The sequence below is a fragment of the Cinclus cinclus genome, chromosome 6, assembly GCF_963662255.1.
Source record: "Cinclus cinclus chromosome 6, bCinCin1.1, whole genome shotgun sequence".
Taxonomy (NCBI): domain Eukaryota; kingdom Metazoa; phylum Chordata; class Aves; order Passeriformes; family Cinclidae; genus Cinclus; species Cinclus cinclus.
In genome coordinates, this window is record NC_085051.1 from 62,764,831 (window position 1) to 62,773,043 (window position 8,213).

An 8,213-nucleotide genomic window follows, 5' to 3' on the forward strand; every position below is an offset into this window, starting at 1 on the left:
TGGTTCTCAGCTAATAATGGTGTCTTACAATCGTTTTTAGCTTAAATGAAAATAGACCTACTACAAAGGCAAAAGGGCATTATCTTTTTTAAGAAACAAGCTAAATTATTTTTAAATCTTTCCTTCAAACTATCAGCTATTAGAAAACTTAACCACAGAACAAGAAATCTCAGGTGCAAAACAGTTATGCAGCACTGAAGCAAAAGTCCCTTAATTTAATTCCTTTGATTTAAATAATTTAATAATACTCCTCTTGGGAATGAGCATCTGGACATTTTCTTGATGGCTAAGTAACCCTATCAGGGAACTGACATTGTCAAAAAATATTTTTTGTTTGGCCAGCTGGTCAGTCCAGCAGGACTACACTTGCTCTCCCTAAAACCTTGCTTTATCTTCAGCTTTCATTTCCAGTGCAATGGTACTTCTTTCCCTCCATACTATGGGAATGAAAGGTTTCGATAGCTGTGCATGATGATCCTAGGTTTACGGTCTAGTTTTCTCTGTTGATTAATTAATAGCTTCAAATCTATGTTATTACTACACAGAAACCCATCTGTATCACCCCCAACATAAAAGCACCTGTAACATTTTGTCTCAAAGTTTCATCCCATGTATCCCATGTATCTCTGGCAGGGGCTTAAGTAATGTCTTATCAGGAATTTAGAAAGCATGGGAATATATGCCTTCCTAAGTCCTTTCACAGCTTTCAGCAATTTGCAGCACAGGGACTTCCTGAGACAGGTTTGGTTAAATAACTCAGGGTAAAATTAAATCAACTAGACTGATAAAGTTCGTTGCTATTGTAACAGCCCTTGTATGTAACATCTCTATCCAAAGACATCTCATAGGGCACCCTGCTACCACTCAGATATGAATAAGTTAGTGGATTTACTGCATTTTAGGAAAAGCTTGACTATGTCTACTCTGGAAGCCACCAAGCTCCTCTACCATGTCCTGTCCCACCTCAGTCATGGCAATGGTAGAAGCAGACTTCTTCCCCTTCAAACACCTGAGCTCATGAAGAGCAAAAGGAAATCACAGACTCTGGTTCAGGACACTGAGTAGGACTTGTCTGAACCTTTGTGAAACAAATAATCTCTATTTTTCCCTTTTCATTGTTCTGTATCTATCTATATAGATATAGATATACAATATCTATACAAGATTGTAGCAGTTGTATAGATATGCTTTTAGAAACCCTAGTTACTTCACAACTTATATTTTTATATGTCTCTAAAGCCTTGATGGACACATAAAAAGATAAGAACGAATGCAGCACTCAGAGCAATGTTATGTTCACTTGATCAATCAAGATGCAATGCTTTTTGCAATAAAACTAATTGTTTTCCTGAGGATCTTACAAGGAGGTGGCTCTTTTTCCTAGTTCTGGTGAAATCAACTCTCACTACCTCCTTGTTTCAACTCTGCTTCGTGCTGTAGTCAGAACTATTGCCTTAAATACAAAGAAAATGTCGGTCCATTTTGTAGAGACAGGGCTATAATATAGACAGGGAACCTCATTCCAGTTATTTCTAGGTACGTTCAATAGAAGAAAATTCCTGTCCTGTTTCCAAAGATTCAACATTCAGTCTGAATGCACAGAAATATTTACATCGTGACCTGTCCTAGGAGTTTTAAAATGTAGGTAAATTATGCAGGTATGAAAGATGCAGTATCTACCACACAGCACTGAGCTGTGTTCTGCACCAGACAGCTGGTGGTTCCTGGCCTATCAGAGCTGAATTATAACTGGCACTGTTTGCACTATGTTCCTTCAGTGCCTGGTCCTCGTAGCAAGGACAGGACAGCATACAACTATATTGCTCAGTCTCATGTTCATGCTTTCTTTTAATATTTTTACCATCTCAAAAGCAAAACATGGATTAATATGCATGCATTTTCTCACTTAGCCAGGCATTAATAACAAGGGTCTGCCAACAGACCACAGTTTTGAAGCACTGTTCTATTCCTGTGCATCTCTGTCAGCTGCTCTGAGCAATAGAGGAGACCTGGAACAGCTGGCTCATATGGGAAGACTCAAAGGAATGGAGGGTCACCCCAATTTGCCATTAGCATGAGAACTTGCTTTTATTTGGGTTGAATCCTGTCTACAGAGCTGGATCTGCCTGGAAGAAGAAAACAGCTTGAAGATACAAATCACAGACTGCTGGTACAAAAATAGCTTTTGTTTACACAATAAAGATAATAAAACATCTGAGAAATAGAACAGATAAATGCTACAAACATCTGGCAGGCTGGAACTTCAGGTTTTCAGCTGAAAAGTTTTATGCTTTTAGGAAGTGACTTGAAGGGTGAAAAATGCATGAAGCAAACCCCTCTGTCTCTTGCAGAGCAGATGGCAGCCTTGGGAACAGCTGGCTTCAGTTTTTCTGGTGAAAAATGAATTCTGGTCTGCCTAGCACTACTCATTTGTACTCAAACTAATGTTTCCCTCCTCTCTTCACTATGCAGCTGCAAGTTGGCACTGTCAGTCTGTAGCAACCACTAGAGTTATTTCACCACTGTTTGTTTGGAATGCAGTAAGTGGTGACCACCTTCAGCTGCTCTGGAGATTGCTGATTCCTCCTCCTGCTGTCGCTTTCCCCTGTCTTCTCCCAGAGGACTTTTAGCCTGCCCAAGGTCTCCAGGGCACGGCTCGCTGAGGTGTCCTGCACCTGCCATGACTGGGGTGGTTTGCTATTTCTAAGGAACACAGAAGATGTTATTCTTAATAAGCATTGGTTTAAAACAAAATATTTTTGCTATGCAGTAACAGTGGGAATCAAATTACAGTATTTTTCCCTCTTACTGAGGTAATTTTAGAAGAATATTTTATGTCTTTCATATTTGAAAATATGAAAGACATAAAGTCTTTAATGAAAATTCTTTCTTCCTTACATTTCCTAAACAATACTTTCACAGCATCCAGTTGCATTTTGGGTCCTAACATGGAATCAAAGGGTAGACATGGCCAGCTGTTACTTATCCCAAGGCACATACTAAACTCTACAGAGTCCTCAATCCGCATAATCTTTGACGTGTGCTGCCATTCCCATCCCAACAGAATCAAAACTTTGCTTCTTCTCACTATATTATTTTTCCATTTTATCTTTTATCTCAATTTATCTCAACATTATTTTGCAAATTCTTTTTAACTAACTCCACCACTAATCTTAGTTTTTATTCTGGTTTTGACCAAGAAGAAAGAAAGAAAGAAAAACAAAAAAGGAAAACAAACCCACAGATAAAAGCAACCATTTTTGAAGATATAAGTCTGTAAAAGAAAGGCTGGAAAATACAAGGTCATGAATGATAGCTCGTTAGAATGCTTATCACTAAGTGAACCATTTTCCCCCTGGTAGCCAGAAGAAGGTATCAGTAACTTACTGATAATTTCATTAATAACCTATTTTTAAAAAATATTACTCCAGTATGCAAATAGAATTATTCCCCTCAATATCAGAATAAAGATTTACAGACAGACAAGAATTCTTTCAATAATTTAATCCTTTTGCATCCTTATGACAACAGTCTTCAGCATTTTATGAAAAAGTTAAATGGACTATCTGAAGGTTTTTAATCAAAGCTTTGATTGCCTTTATTAGAAGGTGTAATTGTGCATTGTACTCACAGTGGAGGGCACAGATAAATGTGTACACTCATTCCTCCAGGGAAGCAGTAGAATAATCAATGCACAGCTCCATGGCACTGAGAAGATCCCTGCCCAAAGGTGCAGATGTATACTGGATCTGTCCCAGATTGCAAAAGGCACCTGAAAAAAAAAACAAACGTAAAATTCCTGTGGTAATTAAAGAATCATTCCCATTCATTGCTAAAAAACAGCACCATGTTGTCCAGTCCTGCAGGCAGCCACTGGCTACAGCATCCCTTTGTTCTATGCTGCCAGCAACATAAACATTCCATGATACAGCCTATAACATATACATGATACAGCACATGATATATAACATATACATGATACAGCACATCTGTACCAAAAGGACCCACTACAGACCCTTGCATCTTTGCAGATGCTCATACCAACCCTCAGTGCTTCTGGGCTGTGAAAAGCACCTTCCAGACTCTCAGGTCTCTCCCTGTGGCTGTGGCTCATTTGGTGCTGCTTCTCCAGCAGCTACAGAGCAAGTGCTGCTGCGACACCCTTGGGCTGTATTTGCCTTCCTGCACATTTCATGTGCTCCCTGGGACTGCTGGAGTGCAGGGAGGTACAGTCATCCCTAGCTCAGCAACTGGGCAAATCAACTTGCCTCTGTCTTGCCTGTGCAGATCAGCACAGGGTGTACAGAAAGCAATCAGTAACCAAACAAGACCTGCTGGACATCCAGCATGGCTATATTCCATCAGACTGTATCCCTCCTGGTACCTTGGCACTGTGTTTTACACACTGACCGCTTTGCTAAGGGTCATACAAAACACCATGCAAATACTCCTGACTCCCTGGAGAAATATGGCAACTCTGTGATTTAAATCAAGTTGTACTTTATAAGGCACATCATGAGAATAATATAAATGATGTCCAGGTTTTGTTATTGATCAAATGCAGTTCAGTTGGTTAGAGCAAAGTGTTGATAATGCCAAGGTCATGGGTTCAGTTCACGTGTGGGCAATTCACTTAAGAGTTGGACTTTGATGATCCTTGTGGGTCAGTTCCAACTCAAAATGTTCCATGAATACATGAATCAGGTTCTTAAGCTTTTCCTGTTTATGGAAAGGATATTTATCAGCAAAGTTAAGCAATCTTTTTTTTTGGCAAATGATACTCACCTCCTGAGGTAAGCTTGAAGGAAGTAAAACAACAGGCATTGCAGATGGCCTAGGTTTATTATCAGTAAAATTGATCAGGCCTTGCCCATCCTGAAATAGGATTTTTCAAAAAAATTTTACTGACTTTAGCAGGTCCTTTTTCCCCTCTTTTTCTTCTTTCACTCACTGCTACATCCTAAAATGTCTCCTAAAGCTTGTGCAAAAGAGCATGAAGACCTTTTAGACTCATTTCCATTAGGCTAATCAAACAACATGAAGCACAATATTTTCACTCATATGTGAGAATTCCAAGCTGTTTCTAATAAACAAATAGCCAAATTATTATTAACTTAGAAAACCTCTTTAATCTGCAACATTAACTTCAAATACATGTAGTTACATTTATATTTTATTGTATTGTATTGTAGTTACATTTGTATTTTATTGGAAGTTCTCAGCAGTGTAAGTAAAGGCTTGAAGAGGTTGCCTCTAGCATCTTTGAAGTCTGCAACAGAGTTTAGTGTGAGATGGCTCAAGAATACTAATATTTTATTTAATTTTATTTCTTTTTAAGTCTGACTTTAAAATGTAAATTTTAAGTTACTTTGTCTAAAAGTAATATCACTTTTTTTTTTTCAATTTTCTGCTTCTGCTCTAAATCTTTCACGCTTACAAGCCCTCTCAAGACACTATGTTGATTCACTTTCAAGCAACAGTTTTCCTGGGAACTGAAGCTCACTGATCTGTATTTCCACAGCTCTGTATTTCAACAATTTAAAGTGGCAGCACAGTTAGCTATGGAAATAAGCCAGAATAAAAACACACTGAGTTTCACATAAATCCATTTTTAAACTCACTTTCACAGTTATTATTCCTTAAAAACAAGCAACCAAATAAACAAACAAACAAAACCCATCAACAACAAGAGAAAGACACACTACACTGAATACTCACCGTGGAAGGAAAGACAGACAAATCAGGGAAAGTATCCTGTGCATCTCCATAAACAAAGTAAAATAAGAATCTGTCTGGTTTTCTGAACAGCAGAAAATTTAGGGGAATAAAAAAAAAAAAAACAAAACAAACTCTGGACAGAGGAGAGAAAAGGTTCTATTAGACCTTTCTGGTTTCAGCTAAAAAGAACCATCCTGTTCTGAAATGCCACTGTGGATGTTACTTGCACAGTTGCCCAGATAATGATAAACAATTGCAAATGGGTACTGATAAACTTGTCATTACTGAACTGTGGCCAGGGAGCCAGTCATGTTTGGAGGACCACAGCATTTGCCAGTAACTATATAAAATTTTTATAGTGCTCAAATGAATGCTTGATGAAAGTAGCACAGGCATACTGAGCATGTTCTTAACTTCCCCTTCCCATTCCACAAAAGAATTCAGCTGAAGTCGTCCCTCAGTTTGGAGCCAGGCACTCCTCCCATCTGTCTGTGTTCATGCCTTTCAACTCCAGTTTTGCTGAGACAGTCGCAGAGGTTCTCTGACAAGGACACCTGGCCTATGCCTGCGGCAGGCTGGACAGACAGTGATAGCAGGCGCAGAGCTGGGCAGGGCTGTGTGCCTGGTCCTAGACATTCAGAAAAGGAAAGGTTCTGGTGTCTCCTTCAAAACGGGTCCTCTCAGGCAATGAGGTCACTACTCCTTCTGTGCTGTGCTGCACACAGGGCATCAAGACAGCCAGGCAACACAGAAACAGTGATAGTCTTGGTGCTCAGAGGGGTATGCCCCTGACCCTGGCAAGGACCCAGGAAGTCAGAAAGCTTTGATCTGATCCTCAATCTTTTTGATCAACCTGTATTTTATTAACAATGAGTTCTTTATGTCATCCATAGGAAAAAAGGGAAAAAAAAAAACAATTTTGTGGAGTGTTTGTTTTCAAAAAGAGGGATGGTAGTTTTGTTCATTTTTTTCTTTAAATCAGTCAGTAGCAACTTCAACGTGGGTTCTGTGTGCACATCAGGCCCCTCTTGGTGGAGCAGCCAGAGAACCTGTCTGCAGCTGGTGTGTACCTGAGTATAGAAAGCATGGAAGTCAAGTGTGACAACACACAAGAGGTAGATGGAACTGTGGTGTAGCAGCTGCCAGTTCTGGGGGCCAGTACAAAACTGCCATGGTGACAGTGCTGGCAACAATAGTGATGACTTCAGGCACAGTGACCTGCATGGGCCTGATGCCAGAGGCCAGTTCCCAAAGAGAGAACCGCACTGACTGCCCACTGCTAATTGTCACTTTATTGCAAGAGCCACATTAACCTTCTCCAAGTGTTGGTGATGCAAGACTGGGATAAGTGTGAGCCATGGCAGTTGCCACTGTCACCTAGGTCATCCTCTCAAAGTAAGGACAAGCAGTTGACACATCAGGAAGGGTGATACCATTGCAGGACCTATGAGAGACAGCCCCAGAACAAAAACAGTTTTGGCAGGTATCTACTTCCAGTAAGAATAAACTTGTCAGACTCTTCCCACTGTTTTTCTTTCCTGTTCATGACTATTGCTGTGAACAGGATTATTACATTTTTTTGGCCAGTGTTCCCGAATAGCTACCTTTAGCACTCAGTATTCAAACAAATGTAATCAGCAGCCTTAAAGTAGAGTGCTTTCTGTTGTTCTGTTTACATGTTTCGTGTGGCATACTCAAGCAAAAAAGAGCTCATTAATGACTGAAATAAACCATCAACAGGAATACTAAATAGTAAGAACAGAACTAATCACACAGACACTAAAATTTGTTCTTGCAAATTGTTTGTATAATATCTAAGTAGATATATTTGTTTGCTTATTAATAGCCAGAAAACTGACAAAAATGTTAAGCAACTATTTATTCACTGTAAAATATGTACAGTACATTTGCTCCCAGGCAAATCCCTAAATGGGAATGACATACTTTAGAAGTACCACTAATACATTCTGCAGTTACAGAGAGGAAATTTTCTTTAGAAATAACAGCCTGCACTTGTCAGAATGCATATCTATCATCAACCAAACACACCAAACCAAAATACAAAGCAGTGTACACTCTGAGAAAGATTTAATTTTCACATTGATAGGTGATTCTACTTCCCATTAATCTAAGTGGTGTGCCTGGGCTCCCAGGCCTCTGGTAAATGCATCTTTCCATCTTCCCACAGAGAAGCTGATTCCACACTTAAGGATTGACTAGATGAAAGATGAGCCAATTATTAGACATGAAACAACCTCTCCTGGGAGGGGAGGGAAGCAAAGCAGCACCACTCCTCTATTAGATGCCCAAGAGTGCTCTCTATTACATCACAGATGCATGTGATGAGCATTATTCAGAGTGCAAACATGACTCAAATGAAGAAAGAAGGAGTGACATCAATAAAGGTATGCACGCTGCACAGGTAAAACCAGCAATGGGGCACTACATTTCCCAGGACTATCTCTATGCTGGCATGCATTTGCCTCTCTAGAGCA

At 39.6% G+C, this 8,213-nt stretch overlaps 1 long non-coding RNA gene across 1 annotated transcript; it reads right to left on the bottom strand.

The window, feature by feature from the left end:
- Window positions 1–3,637: 3,637 nt before the first annotated feature.
- On the bottom strand, window positions 3,638–6,195 carry LOC134045391 (uncharacterized). Its single transcript, XR_009933298.1, has 3 exons — window positions 5,719–6,195; window positions 4,786–4,875; window positions 3,638–3,772 (listed from the first exon to the last, which is right to left on the bottom strand). It is a non-coding gene; the product is annotated as an uncharacterized LOC134045391 (long non-coding RNA).
- Between the last annotated feature and the right edge of the window lie 2,018 nt (window positions 6,196–8,213).